This window comes from Balaenoptera ricei, chromosome 12 (genome assembly GCF_028023285.1).
Source record: "Balaenoptera ricei isolate mBalRic1 chromosome 12, mBalRic1.hap2, whole genome shotgun sequence".
Lineage (NCBI taxonomy): Eukaryota > Metazoa > Chordata > Mammalia > Artiodactyla > Balaenopteridae > Balaenoptera > Balaenoptera ricei.
Window position 1 is genome coordinate 46,577,304 of NC_082650.1, and position 16,318 is coordinate 46,593,621.

A 16,318-nucleotide genomic window follows, 5' to 3' on the forward strand; every position below is an offset into this window, starting at 1 on the left:
GGAATTGATGCAGTAAAGTAGAATCAGAATGAAAATAGGTTATTTTTGTAGTTGTGCTTGATTCTTTACTAAGCTTTGGAGTTTTTCCTGAGTGGTGAATTACTGATAAACTGATCTTGTTAGCTACATTCCGTCATTTGCTGTGGAGAACACATTTCCATCTGGTTTTCAAAAGGGATCCTTTGAGATCTGCATGTGTGCATGAAATTTTATGCAAAGAAAAAAGTGTGTTTCCCTAGCCTTGGTCTTTTTTCATGTAAATTCACTCAGAGGTTCTTATCACTCCCTGTCCATTTCATCTCCGCCTCAACCTCAAGCATGTGCTTTCTCCTCTACCCTGCCAGCCATCAACCTTCTAGTGGAAATTGGTATTCAAGGAATCTGAATACAGCTGATGAACAATTAAAACCTTGGAGATTTGTTATAAGAATTTATGGTCTCACATTTTACTGGGTTTTTAAAGAATACTGAAATATCACCTTTTTCAATGAATATAAAAAGACTTCACATTCCTGCCAAGTTGCTAAATGCACCTCAGTTTTCATTTTATTGCGTTTTATTTTACTGTTTATTGGGGGGAAATTTTTCCATTCATTTGGACTCAAACCTTGTAAGATTGTTAAATCTGCAAGCAAAAGTATACAGAAAATGCAACCCTCAAGGCAGAGAAATTAGTAATAATGACAAGAAAAACACTTTAAATTACCTACACTCAAATTCAAGAGGTAAAAGAATTGAACACAGAAAGGATTTCTATTGATTCTGACATATTTTTTTATTACAGTATGGTGTTCATTTATGGAGCTATATAAATCTCATAAGGATAATTGAGGAGCACATGTAAACCTGCTCCCTTGTCCCTTTTGGGTCTCTTCCCTCATGACTTAACCCAAATGTCAGGAAACAGCTGTCAGTCATGGGTGGCTGTGTTTAACCATCTATTGTTTCTCACGCTAACCGAACTCCCAGAAGCCCATCTCAGGTGGCCTTCACCAAAAGTAAGAAATGAGAGCCACGATCCTCTCTCATCAGGGATAATTAGGGTGACCTTCCCATGTTTGGGGAATTTTAAAATATACCTTAAAATATCAGAGTAAAAAATATTGGTCATCATTTTCTCCTTTATAATTAAAACTGTAACCCAGACAAGGCAACCTTTAATGAGAGCATTTCTGCTCAGGAAAGGATATAGGAATATACCTCTGGAACTAAACCTTTTAAAACATCCTTGAATAATTTCTGCATATGGCATTTCCTGAAGTCATTGAAATTTCCACATGTGTACTCAAGTATGGAGCAGTTTAGAATGAATTCTCTTATCAGGAACTTCCCTACTTTCCTTTGCCTATGAAACGTTGTGTGTAACAAACATCATAACCCAGGAACGTATCTGTTTATTCAGCAGATGAAAGTGATAAATTTGCAACACCAAAAAAGAGAGGGGGAGAAAGCTAAGATTTGCATTTATACAAACAGGATTTTATTATTGTCAAAATTATTATTACTGTTTGTATAACTGCTCTTGTAAGCAGCTACATATTTCCTAATGCGAAAAAGCAAAAGGAACATAATTCATTTTTCCCTTTTTTTCGGCACTACTTATTACTTATCCACCATTGGCAGTTAATACCCTGTTGATAACTGTAACCAAGGAGAGCCACCCCTGGATGGAATTAAAGAGAATTAAATCAAGAATTTTTTTAAAAATATAAGCTTTAATAATGTATCAGCCTTATTAGGGGTAAAAGTGATTCTGCAAATATTTGAAACTTCAAGTTGAAAAACTATGATTCTTCTGGATTTCTTTGTATCTTTCTGCTTGGTCTTAAAAGAAAACAAAACACCAAAAACATTCTGATTACAGATTTTTCTTTGATGTAAAGGAAAGTCAACCTGGAAAAGCTAAAATAGGTCCCATTGATGTTCATTCTTTGCCAAATGCACCCTTCCCTTCATAGGATAACTTCTTTAACTGGAGATTTGTCCTCATGCAGCCAAAGGATCATAATGTCTTCCAACAGTGTCTAAAATAACCCCATACTGAACATCATTCCATTTCTTTATGTCCTTACGTAAACAGAGGGATACAGGAAAGAGCAAGTACTTCATCAAAGGTGAGGCAAGTGGATTAACTAGAAAGGAGGGAAAATATGCATGTGCTTGGAAAACAGGCCTTTTTTTGTGCCCATTAGACTGCAATCTTAGCTGTAGAAATTGCCGTGTATTTTATGAAATTTGGGCTATGGAGAGGAAACTTGAAAATGCAGTGCTGAGATCATTTAATGTATTTCACCTGGAAATTTTCACCAATCTGAGACTTGTTTTGGTTTTTTGTTTGTTTTTTTCCTCTCTACTCTCACAGCTTTTGGAGATTTAGCTGTGGCAGATCATGGGCTAATTTACCCAAATGGAATTTGTACTAGTACAAAAAGAGTGTTTTTTGCCTTTTAATGGCTGGTTAGTAGAGTACCCTTGTCTTGCATAAAAGCCTGAGTTACCCACTTATTAAGGTGGCACTGAATACTTGCTCTCTCACCGTGCCAGTATTTAAATGTGAGTTAATATATTCAAATAATAAGTACATACAGAACATTCTGTGTGCATGGCAGATGAAGTGTTATAGGCACATTCAGAGCAAGGTATTAATCCTTAGCATGACTTGCATAGCATTGTACAGTAGGATGGCCAAGGAAATGAGGACCAAATAGGTCCACAGTTCTCACCCAGCTCTGTCAGTTTTGAGATGTGTAGTCTTGAGAAAGTCACTTAATTTCTCTAATCTTTGGTTTTGTAAAAGGACTAAAATAGATATGATAGAGGGTCTCCAGTCACCCTAACTTGCCTTCTACGTTTGCTACCTTTTCTTTCTTTTTGGCAATCTACCTCCCCAACCCTATGAATTTTGACTAGCCAATAAACAGTTTTGGGGAAATACTTTTCAGATGGTTATGGGATTATATCAAAAACCCCAGGGCAAGAGCCAGGAGAACAGCAACAATAACCAACCTGAGTTTCTATCAACACTGAAAACTGCTGCCTAAGCCAAAACCACGAGGACTTTTCTCTCTCCCAAAAGTCAGCAAACTGTATCGCTTTTGGGCCAAAGACCTGTCACCAGTTTTTGTACAACCTGGGACCATTTACACTTTTAAATGGTTGAAAAAAATCCAAAGAAGAATATATTGTCACATATGAAAACTATACAGAATTCAAATTTCAGTATTCATAAATAAAGTTTGTGGGAGCAGAGCCACACTTGTTCCTTTATGGATTGTCTGTGGCTGCTTTCAGGCTGCAATGGCAGAGTTGACTAGTTGCTACAAAGACCATAGGGCTACAAAAAATATATTTACTCTCTGGCCTTTTATAGAAAAAGTTTGCTGGCACCTACCCTACTCTATAACAACCCTGACCCTACTCAGCCAGAAGCCACCTGACTGTCCCTGTGCTCCCTAATGCACATCCCCTGACTGCAGTCTTATCACGTGAATCAGTTAAATCATTCTCTTCTCACAGTTACTGTACATGTATTATAAGCATCGTGTATCTGCAAGAGGGTGTTAAAGTTTAGTAACATTATATAAAGCACGTGGGAGAATGCTTGGCACAGAGAGACAATGTTAGCTACTACTATTGTTATTCTTATTTATTTATATGTATATTGATTTAGCAAATATATATTATGCTCTTATTATGTGTAGTTGTGTAGTCAGGGAACCGTTAGGTCCTAAGGGATGGGAAGATAACTCTGACACATTCCCAAACCTCAAGGAGCTTATACTCTAAAACATATCTATTGAATAACAGTAAATGCGAAGTAGACTAGAGTCATAAAGACTTGCAGATAAAGTGTGATGAGACTTGGAAGGCAAGAGGAGAGGAAAGGTGAAATCAGGGAAGGCTTCTACAGAAGGCAACATCTGAGCTGATCTTGTCCTTTCCTTTGCACAACCACTCCTGAGGTCGTAGTCTAACCCTTCTCATTACCAACAATCGCATCGCCTTCATAATCCTATTTTCAAGTATCGCATCCCCAACTACTACTTGTCTTTCCATCTTGCTCCCTTTATTACTCCAATTCGAGCAATGCCCAGGGACCTACAATCCATTGACCCCACCACCTTCTCACTGCCCTCACCCTATCACAGCTTTAATTCCCTCCTACCAGCTTAATTATGTGACTCTTCATCAAAATTACTCCCTAGCTTATACCCTCAGTTCTATCAGTAACTAAATCCAGCTCTCTATCTATGCAGGGTCCCTTGCAGCCTAACATTTCTAGAGGAAAACACACAACCATGCTGATGCTCTTTCAGCATGATCTTTCAGTTCACGATCATTAACCGCAAGGGGTCATTAGTGCTGCCCAGCAGCTGTGTTATATTTCCCTCATCCATCCATCACCCTCTTTTCTTGAACGTCCACACATCCTCCTTATTGTCTCTCAACTGATCTTTGTCTTTCCTATTTCATTTCAAAAATAGCAATCAGAAGAGAACTTCCAAAGAGTCCACCAAGAGAACTACCTGGCCCTAGCCTCTGTGCCCACATTATTTGAGGTGAACCTCAGCTCCCATCTGAGGCTGCCTTTCGGTCACTAAATCCCCTTCCCTTGTACTTACTCATGATCACTGCTCCACCAGTTTTCTCCTCTTCATCCTGTATCATCAAAATTGTCCTTCTCTACAAGATCATTCCCACAGTGTGCAAACCTGTTATTTCTCCAATCTTTAATTTGACTTTTTCTTTGCCCTACCTTCCCCTCCAGCTACACCTCAGTTTTTCTGCTCCCCTTTAGAGTAGAACTTCTCTAAACTGTCATCAGTATTCTGGCTCTGGTTCCTCTTCTCACCTCTCTTGGGCCGCCTCCCATCAGGCTTTCATCCTATTGCTCCCTGAAACTGCTCTTTCAGGGTCACCAGTAACTTCACGTTGCACATACAGTGATTAATTCTTATTCCTCATCCAACTTGATGTTTTGGTATTTGACACAGTTAATTACTCTACTTTTCTTTGAAACACTTTGTTTGCACTTGCATTTCAGAAGACTATACTCTCCTTAACTTCCACATTCCTCACTGACTCCTCTTTCTCAGTGTCTTGGTTATTCCTCCTCACGTCCTTAACCACTTAACTTGGAGTTCCACAAGGCTCAGATATCAGTCCTCTTCTCTTTTCTATTTTTACTCCTTCAATGATTGAATGCATTCTAATGGCTTTAAATACCATCAATAGCCTTATAATTCTCACCCAGGCCTCACCCTGGCGCTGCAGACTCAGATACAGCAGGTTAAATCACTTAGATTCTAATAAACATCTCAAATTTAAAGATCCAAAACCAATCCTGATTTTCCTGTTAATTCTCTTCCAGCGTTTTTTACCATCTCAGTAGAGGGCAATGCCATTCTTCCCATTGCTCAGGACAGAGTTTCTTTCTGTTATACATCACATCTAATCCATCAGGATTACCTGGTGACTCATCTTCAAAATACGTCTAACTGCATCCCACCTTCTCCACCATGATTACACCTGTTCTTGCCATGATATTCTCTCACTTGCATTATTTCAATCTCCTTTCCTTTGTCTTTGTTTCCTTAGAGTTAATTCTCACCACAGCAGCCAGAATGATTGCTGTAAAACTTGACTTTGATCTTGTCACTATTCTCTACTCAGAATCCCCCAATGGCTGGCCATTTTTCCTGCAAGGTGTCTGTCCCCCCCTCCCCCTCTCCTGGTATGTCTCTGAATATATCTTCGGCTACTTTTAGTTCACTCCACTCTAGTCACACAGTGGCCACCTTGCAAGTCCTACAATACACCAGACATATTCACATTTCAAGGCTTTTGTACTTGCTGTTCCCTGTACCTGGAATGTTCTTTCCACTGATATCTACATGCCTTACTTCTTCATCTCATTTAGCTCATTGATCTAATATCACCTCAGTAATTACAGTGCCCTATGCATGCTCCCAGAAAGGAAGGAGTTTGCAGAGGAGTCCCAGAGGTCCCTATGGATCCTTGGCTGAGGGCTGGGCTTAGGGTGAGACCCCCCTGAGGCTTAACAGTGAGGGACTGCTCTGGAGTTGAGAATGGAACAGCAGTGCTGGAAGACTTTGAGTTTCCATTCTAGCCATGTTAACACCTTCTTCACATCTTGTTTTCCTCAACATCTGATGCAAGACTAGAAAGGCCATGCCTTAGGAGATAGGACCACACCTGCTCTTCAAAGCTTAAAAGCAGGCATGACAAGGTTTGAAGGGGAGATGTTTCAGAGTTAGGTCTTGCCCAGCGAGAAGGGATTGAGAAACACCTCAAGCTTTCCGTAGGTCTGCCCTGAAAGCGTAAACCAAGCCTACATAATGTCAAAGTGATCAGCCAATAATTTAACTGCCCCCTAGAATAAAATCAACATACCTCAGAGGGAGAAAACAGACTCTAGAACTTGTACAGTATATCATGCACCACATTCAGTGTTCAATCAAAATTACTGTATGTGTAAAGAAACAGGAAAATGTAGCCCATAGTAAAGAAGAAAGGATTCAATAGAAACTAACTCCTAGATGACCCAGATGTAGGACTTAGCAAAGACTTTAAAGAACCTGTAATATGTTCAAATAATTAAAGAAAAATATATTCAGAGAAGTGTAGCATTAGGATGTGCTCCAGGTATGGTTGATTCAGTGGCTCACCAGTATCATCCATTGTCCATCTAACACTCTGCCATCTTCTGCTTTTTTAATATGTTGAGGACATATTTATAGGCTGCCAGGAAAGATGGGAGATTTGAGAGAAAGAGAACTGGAGCAAGGTCTTCCTGTAGGCAGATGGGAATCAGATGGAGATTGCAAAGTGTAGAATTTAGGAAGTTGAGAGAATTCTTCCTCTGAGGTGGGAGAGAAGAATAAAATAAATGAAAGTTTATTTTATGATAAATATTCAGTTTAAGTCAGAAAGAAGACTAATTGGGACCCCATGTTGAATGGATTCAGTCATCCCTATTATATAGGGGGCAAGACTATGTGCAGAGAGTTAGGGGGAAAATTTAGTGAAACTAAAAATAATTTAGAATATACTGTAGGGGAAGAGATAATAAATCAGCAATATGTAAACTAAATTTTTGCTTTAATTTGAAGTCATAATTGGTTTTTAAAATGTAAAGTGCATATGTGTTAAAGTTAAGCTTCTCTAAGACCTGGATTCATTATATTTATAATTTAGATTTTCTGTTCATCCAGGACTAGGAGATTATATTAAGAGCTATCAAGTTCAGGAAGCAGGCGTGGTGAGATGAGCCTCATGGTCAACTGAGTATCAGACTACACGCCAGAACTAAGTGGGATAAATAAGTAAGGACAACTGGTAGCCAGATTTTAATTATCATAAAGAAGAACTTTCTAACAATTAGATCTGTTGAAGTGGACTTTCTCGTATCATTAGTTAATAGAAATATTCAAACAAAGGATAAACATCATGTCTTTGTGATACCTTAGGGGAAATTTCTATCATGAATTGTACTGAGTGATGACCTCTAAGATTCCCTTCTGGTTCTAAGACTCTAGAATCAGAATCTAATAGTAAACTATTATAATAAGGCTACTTGGAGCTTTTTTCTTTAAATACAGGACCTCAACCAAAGTATACTGATTTAATTTTTTCAGTCCCCACTTTCTCTGTGATCATTGTTAATTATTACAACCCATTATTAGTGATCTAGCTGAAATGTTATTTGTATGGTTTCTTGACTTCATGTCTAGGGATAAAATAGTATGATAGAATCATAGACTTAAAATTTTAGAGCTGGAGTAAGCCTTAAAAGTAACACAGACTTCAACATTTTGCAGGAAGAGAGACTAAGGTCCAGAGAGGCCAAGTGAGTTGTCCAAGCTCACGGGGCGTAGAACTTCCTTGGACCCCCTTCCAGAGCTGTCTACTATACAGCGGCCTCTTGCCTGTTTAAATTAATTTAAATGACTATTTCTGCAGCGTTTTTATTTCAAATATCTAATTTATTTCAGTACAGGTGCAACATGTTCAATGACCAGGAGCATGCATCAAATTGAACCAATATGAAATTTTATAATGCAGTCTAAAACTGCAATTTATTTTAGCAGTTTCTTCTTAACACAAAGTCAAAGATTTTAAAACAGACTTTTGAAAAAAAAAAGTTTCTTCTTATATTTTCACTGAGAAGGAAATCAATAGAATCATAGTGCTTTCAAATAATGGTGTAGATAGAATGTTTTCATTTGCAATAGACTAATTAAATTACTGATTTTATCATTATAACTTGGCTTATATTAGCAAAATTGGCACAGTCTGCCACATTAAGCTGCATTTGAGAAGTGCATCTTCTTTTTTCTGGTTTATTAATTTGGAATACAAGAATCCTCAGCCTTATGTCAACTTTTCCTGACAATCATCTGCAGACCACAGTGGTGCCAGACGGCTGTGGTGCCACCATGCAAATCTGATTAGAACTTAAAAACTAAATAGTATCTAGCCACGCTAGATCAATATTAGAACTGGAAGGGGCAATTTGAGCATTAGCGCAGTTTTCTCCCTCGACTGACCATGGAGGCACAGATGATGGCCAAAAGTGACTGATTGCTGGGTAAATATTAAGTCCATTATCAAGCCAGTAAAAGGTTATATGACAATCTGTGAGTCACTCTAGCCCTCTGGGTCTTGGTTTTATCATCTGTAAACTGAGGGCATTGGACTCTATGATCTCCAAGGATCTTCCAGCCTAAAGTTATATTAATGAACCTGCAATAGCCCCTGGGGTGTACTGATAGCCCGAAATTATATGGGCAGCCGCCAAACAGCACACATAGCTAAATGGACTCTTGTATATTTCATTATTATTTAATCTTCTTTCTAAGGTTTCCAGCCTTGCTCCAATCTCTGGAGAAAATTGAGTATGTTGGGAATAAGCTCAGGATGCCATATGCCATATGGGACTGAAGGAGACTATGGCTGTTAGTTTCTAAATACACTGAGTGCAGTGGTTCTTCAAATTTTATGGCTTAACCCTTTGGGAATTTGATAAAAATTATAAACTGTCCCTTACCAGAAATCACACAACCATTCAAATTTCGCTTGAATTTCAGAATGCTCATGTACCTCTTAGAGCCATCTCTGTCCCCTTTGAAATGTCTTTGTTTTGGTGGGTGGTATGTATATGTTGGGTTTTTCATAGCAGCATCACGATGTGATTAGAAAGAGCACGAGCTTTGGGATTAGACCTTAGAGCTTTGTTGCACGGAGCTCTGAGATACTAGGTAAGATGGTTAATCACTGTGAGTTTATTTTCACCCATCAAACAAGAAGATAACTCTTTCCTCACAGAATTTGGGTTATATGAGATAATAATAATATTGCCCAACACCATGCTTGATACATCAACAAATCTATTTCCCGCTTCCTTTCAAAAATGTGACTGGTTTATACTTTAGGTGAAAGTTTGAGAAGAGCAACTAATGAAAGTTTAGAATCATAAATTGTTAAGTGTTGAAAGGTAGTGATCTAATAGCCCATAAACTTCTTAACTCTTAGACCGTAAGTTCTGCAACTTGAGATACTGGAGAACTGGAGTGAGGCCTGTGGGGCATCTTCAGAGTCCCACCACCTCCTCTTTGGCATATTCAGTGACCTTCCGTGGTCAGGTCTCTCTCTGGTGTGGGGCTTCATCCAGACCACACACTGCCTTGGGCACCAGCTTGGTCTCTCTTACTCATTAAAACCCATCTGTCCCGTAGTTTCCACCCTTTTGCCTTACTCCCTCCTCAGCTTATTTTAAGTTAAAATTGAGTTAAATTGTTAACAGTGGATAATAAAATATATCTTACCACACCTCCAACTTTTTAACTGCTGCCTTCAGTACTTGTTGCCCAAAGAAATGACTAATTGCATAATAATGGCTCAATTCCTCATTTCTGGATTGTTGCTTGACAAGCAACTACCTGTGAGTGTCTTGTAGTTTATACTTTGGGAAATGCAAGATGAGACTTGGTCAGAGCAGAATTCATACTGTTTCTGACATGTCTCTTCCTGTAGTTGGGTTAGAATGAAAAGTTTTAAAGAAACAGTTTTAACTGCTGTTTATAAAAATTTTAGGGAAGTGCTCAGGGAATGTGTACTGTTTCCATCCTTCCTATTTATTTTCTATTCCTCTAAGTCATGAGAATGAGTGGCAGTGGCAGAGAGAAACTGAGGCAGATCTGATTAAGCTTCCCTCTTATCCTTTTATCCATTAGTACTTCTTATTCCAACAATAAGAATACATTCTATGTCAGATCCTCCCTTAGAGAGTTGAGTGAGCCTACACACCTGGATGGTGGAGGAGAGGGAAGCCGCACATACAGTGGTATTGAACGCTCCCTGAGGGCTCGGGGTCTGGTATGAGTGTCTGCACCACACAGCACACAAGATCAAAGAACCAGGAGAGAGAGGTTCCCTGGACCAATCATATTGACTTTGATTGAGGAAAGTGGACATTCATGATTGATTGTCTGGTAGAAAGCTCAGGACCTATATGGGGTATACAAACTTAATGTTCTATGTCTGTACCCAGGAACAGATGACAAAGTTTTATAAATTGATTTTTTTTTCTCTATTCCTTAATTGTGTTCATAGAGACTTGTATCATGAGAACTAGAGGAAAGGTGGGCAGCAACACAAATTTTCCCAGGGAAGATGTCCAAGAAAGCCACATTTTCTGAAAGCAGTGACCTGGAACTTGTGAAAGAGTATACTGATGTGGATATTGTACAAAAAAGAAATTGCATGTTCTGTCTGGCTTCTGTCCGTCATGGCCCTGTCTCCCAGGCCCTCGGGAATTCTAAGGTCCAGTGGTAGCTTGGCCTAATTGGCTGTTTGGTTGGTCCAGCCTGTTCCCTGGATCTAGCAAGTCATTCCTTTGACCAAACCCCTGCCTTATAAAAAATAAATAAAGAAGTAAATAGCCCAGTCCAGAAGCTAGAAGTACATCTGCTACACTGATTCTAGGAAGAGGGACTCTCCCTTGTCTTCTGTGAATCTGAATCTCTGATATGTCCTCTGGGATCTGGTGTCTGCTTCACCATCCCTCATCTCAAGGCCCAGAGCCCCACCCTGAAGCTAGGGCAAATGGACACTCTTTTCTCAATATTCTGCACAGTAGCTGGATTTTTAATTGCAAAAATAACTTCATCATACTGACTCATTTTTATAACTTCCATTTTTTATAATATTAAATTATCTACCAATAAATCTTCAGTTATTTGATTTTTTTTTTTTATGCTTCTTGAAAGACCAATTCATTCTGTGTCACATTTGCCACATCTGAGATTTTGTGTCAAGACACACGTGTCTGTGCTTTGATCCGAGGCTGGCATTTTTGTTTAGAGGCAAGACAAGGAAGATGCAGTAAAAAGTGAGAGCCCCTGTTCTCTGCAGACATGAGAATAACAGGTACCAAAAAGTGTATCTAATAGGCAACTAGACATACTTTTTACAATTGAAAGGGGATTTTTCCCTAGTATATTTGAACTAATATTTGAGTGCTGGGCATGGACGAGAAGCTTAGCTTGGCCACTTCAGTTATTTCAAATACAGACGTTTTGTGTATCCTTTTGATACTTTTGATCAACAAAAATTGGAGCAAACATTTCTTTGAAGAAAAAAGCTGGTGCTTGTCACCTATCTTAAAAGGTTCTTGGTGACATGTCTGTGATGCAGAAAAATACTGACATGAATACTGGCAAATTATGGTTCTCAAACCTGCATGATAAGTATTAATGTTGTTTTCTTTTCCTCATAATTTGATGCATTTCTGAGAATTTTTAGAAAAGAAACCCACACATTGCATTTAAAAATGGAAAATGACAATCAGTAATTGTTTTTCTTGCTTCTCTCACGATGAGACTTGACTTATATATAGTTAACTAATGCTTCTCCATTTAACTTAAAAGTGAGAAGAGAGATATTTGACTCCATTTATTTTCAAAAACCAATTTTTAAACTTTTGTAAGTTCAAATTCTTGTGAAGTGCTCCCTAATCTTTAAACCTTATCTCTGAATTCAAGCATTTTTCCTTTAGGCAAATTTAGGGCATCAACAAACATGAGAGAAAGGACATTTCAGGCAAGTAAACTCACTGATACCCAGAAATTAAACTACTTGCTTTCCCTACAGGTAGTGCTGATGCCACCCACCTCTGAGCTGGCTTTCTGCCTTTGAGACTAACAACCTGAGCAATAAGGCAGAGCCCAAAGACCCAGTAAAACTGGTCTCCCCTGTAACCCATCCTCAAGGTAAATATCAGAGAGTTTCCAGTGTACCTTAGAAACTACCAGATAAGAATACTCATTTTTAATTTTGTTAAGGCAGGATACCAATAAGTAGTCTTTCTCTTCATTGGGCCCAACACAATATCGACACTGTCAGTCCTGTTATGTTTTCCTACCCAGCTCTCTTTTTTAGTTCTCCATGACAATATCAAACCTTCACTCACCTCTAACCATCACATCACAAACATATTTCTCAACCCTATCTAAATGGAATACCTTGCTTCTTTCTTCAAGAAGAAAATCAAATCTCCTTTATTTTCAACCCTTTCCCCTGTAATGATTCCTTCAAATTAGCAATGAAATATGGCAAAGCCTTGCATATGAGTGGGGAGGGAGAAAAAGGAGGATATGACAAGGGTTTCTGGATATGACAGCTGGTAGTTGACAAGGTCATTAACTGACAGAACAGAAGATAGAAAGCAAATCTTAAAGTGAGAGTGATGAGTTCAGATTGGGTTCCTTGAGTTTTAGGTACCTTTGGGACATTTGGGTGAAGGTATCTCTCAAGCAATTGGATACAAAGTCTGTTTGCTGAGATTGGAACTAGGTTGCAAGGTGGGTGCCATTGACATATAAATTATATTTTATCCATAAGACTAAAAGAGATCACCTAGGGACACGTGTAGAATGAGAAGAAAAATGAACCAGAGGTGGAATCCTGAAATGCACCAAGAATGGGTGGGCAAAGAAGAGATGCCCCCCCAGAAGGTTAGAACATACACTCAGAAAGGACAGAAGAGAACCAGAAGAGAGGGGTGTCATGAAAGACAAGGAGTAGAGGCAATAAGTAGCCAATGGTGTTAACTATATCTAATAAGAGGAGAATTGAAAACTGGTCATGAGATTTGGTCCGAAGGACATTGGTGACATTGGCCAGAGAGATCCAGAAGAGTCATTCCTTTGCTAGAACCAGTTGACTATTGATTTCTTTAAAAATTATCTCCTTGGGTTTCCTGTCATTCTCCTGCAATGTAGCTGCTCCTCTACTGGATCATTTCCATCAAAGTGAGCTAATATATCCATACTTGACCCAGACCTTCCTCCAGCAACTACCCAATCTTTCCGCTCCACTCTCACAGCCAAGCTGCTTGAAACGAGTGTTTATGCATGCTACATCTGCCATTTGGAATCCATTTCACTCATTAACCCACTCCAGGTTGGCTTCTGCACCATTACCACCCCCACTTTCTAGTAGAGCTGCTTTGATATTAAGATAACCAGTGACCTCCAGGCAGCCAAACCGCACGGACACTTTTTAGGCCTCTCAGCAGAATTACACATCATCCACCCCTTTCTCCATTTTCATACATTCTCTTCTCTTGTTGTGACACCATATCCTTTTGGCATTCTTTCTACCTTATGTAAACAGTTTTTGCTTTGTATCCTTTGCTGACTTATCTTCTTCTACCCAACTTCTCAATGAGATATTTTTCCTGGGTTTTGTCCTAGACCCATTTATCTTGTTTTCCGAACTCTCCCCATAGGTGACCACACCTGTTACTGGATTTGAAATGCCTCACATAGGCTGCAACTGTCAGGTTTACAATAACAATCTAAGCTTTTCAGTGAATATCTGATACACACATACCTACTGAATGGAATGAACATGAAAAACTCTTTCAGATCTGTAGTAAAAAAAAAAAAAAGGAAAGAAAGAAAAAGAAATACCACATTAGGAAACTGAGAGGACAGGAAAGATGAAAATAGGCAATAAGCACATGAAAATATGTTCAGCCTCACTAGTAATAAAAATATCAAGTTAAAACAATTCCATTGGACAATATGAAGATGAATTATAATATTTATTATAATGAGTAAGGTTGAAGAAATGGACATTTTCATACAACATTGGTGGGGGAATAATATGGTACATTAGAAGTACAGTTTATAAATATATATCAAAATGCAGATTATGCATGCCTTTTGATACATTACTACTTCCAGAAAGGCATCCTGAAATAATGCTGTAATTGCATGATATGCAGACAATGTTTTTAGAGTTTTTAGAGTTTATAAAAGCAAAGGTTCAGAAGCAATCTAAATGTCAATCAATAAGGAATGAGTTAAATAATTTATGTATTATCTATATATGAAGCTATCATACATGTAATAATGTGGCTGTATTTTTATTTTTAGAACAAGAGCAATACTATATTAAGTAAAAAAGCAGTTTTCAAAATAATATTCATATTATGATCCTTTAAAAAAAATATTTGTTTAGACATACCTAGAAAATAGTCTGGAAAGAGACCCAATACAAGGTTGATAGTGAGTCTTTTCGGGCTATGCTATTATAAGAACACTTTATATTTTTCTTTATACTTTATGTATTTCAGATTCTTTCACTATACCATGTTATTAGCTTTTACCTCCTTAATTATAAAAAATCTCTCTCCTTACAAATGAATATGGGTGTTACTTTTCTGTTCTTAATTACTGTTTTTTAAAAATTATACTTCAATAGCTTTATAAAATTGTGAGATATTTAAAGTGTATAGTGTGATGTTTTGATATACATATGCATTGTGAAAGGATTCCCCCATCTATTTAATTAACATACCCATCACCTCACATAGTTGTCTCTTTGCAGGGGGAGTGGGAAGATTTAAGTCCTACTCTATTAGCAAATTTCAATTATACAAAACAGTGTTATCAACTATAGTCACCATGTTTTATATTAGATCCTCAGACCGTATTCATCTTATAGAGGAAAGTTTGTACCCTTTTACAACCTCTCCTTATTTCCCCCACCCCCAAGCCCCTAATAGTAGAGTTTTCTACTCTCTGTTTCTGTAAGTTTGACATTTTTTTAAAGATTCCACATATAAGTAATACCACGCAGTATTTGTCTTTGTCTGGCTTATTTCACTTAGTTAATTAGTGTTGACACTTCATGGCAATGGGATGGGGGATGAATCTCTCTCCATATCCATTTTCTCTTACGACCAATTTTGAAAGGAGAGTAGGGAGGCTGAGCCCCACACTCCCTTCGTCCTTCCCTGGAGAGGTCAGGGTGCTGCCGACATTGTCGTCCGTAAACACTTTTATGGACCACCTGAACACAATCTCATTTTCAGACTTTATCAGCAAGCTTTTTGCTTTTCTTTTTCAGTTAGAAACTAGAGGTAGAAACTTTAAAAAGGGAATGAGATTCCATCTAAAACAAGGTTGGCAGAAAGCTACCTGAAAATAACAAATTTCAAAGCTTTGAAGATTAGGAGATATGTTAGAAGTTCAAATAGCTTTTTTCTTATCTGGAGAATTGGATAATTCACTGTTTAACTAGCTAAGAAGAATTTTTTTTTTTTTTTACCAAATTTAATGAGGAAAGATAGTATATAAGAGTTCAAAGCATATTGGAAATCTTTTTTTTTCCAAGTCTTTGATCTGTTTTTGAATATTAAGATGGAGGTTATAATTGTCTGAATGAAAGTGGTTAATAAAGATCTTGAAGTATTTTACTAAAAAGTATGTCTGACAGGCCCAGAGTCCTGAAAGAAAATTATAATTTAATTATTAAAGGCTTGTCTACTAGAAAAAAAAGTTTCATGTTTTGAATATTTTGTAAAAATCTCAGTCAGCTGGAGTCCAACAGAGATAGCCATCCCTCCACCCCTTGTTTCCAGACCTACACTGATGATAATTAAAAGAAAGCAAACTTATATAGGGAATTTACTGGAAACAATAGCAACCTGATACTATTATATGTTTATTTAGATCTCCTACATTGTCTATATTTTCAAGACTACTACTACTAATATTTTGGTTTTATTCATAGGGATAGCAAAATCTTCAATTATCAAAGAAAGATTCATTTATATTTAGTATATTTCTAAGGGAACAAGATATTTTTGATAGCATTTCTTCAATAAAAACTTATTCAACAAGAAGAGATCCTGAATCACTATCAATTAACCTGAGAATATAATAGTTCATAGTTTCTCATGCAGTCTAAGTAGTTGAGTTTCTACATTCCTTTGACTTTTATC

The 16,318-nt window shown here is 37.7% G+C and overlaps 1 protein-coding gene across 5 annotated transcripts in view; it reads left to right on the forward strand.

The window, feature by feature from the left end:
- The window catches only part of HS3ST5 (heparan sulfate-glucosamine 3-sulfotransferase 5), a 276,042-nt gene that overhangs the window by 53,606 nt on the left and 206,118 nt on the right, over nucleotides 1-16,318 (forward strand). Inside the window, exon 1 of one of the 5 annotated variants that reach the window (XM_059941373.1) lies at nucleotides 12,274-12,293. The exons of the other annotated variants lie outside the window; for them this stretch is intronic. The gene's annotated coding sequence lies outside the window, so the exon portion shown is untranslated. Of the gene's footprint in view, nucleotides 1-12,273; nucleotides 12,294-16,318 lie in introns of those variants that run through there. 5 annotated transcript variants of the gene reach the window in all.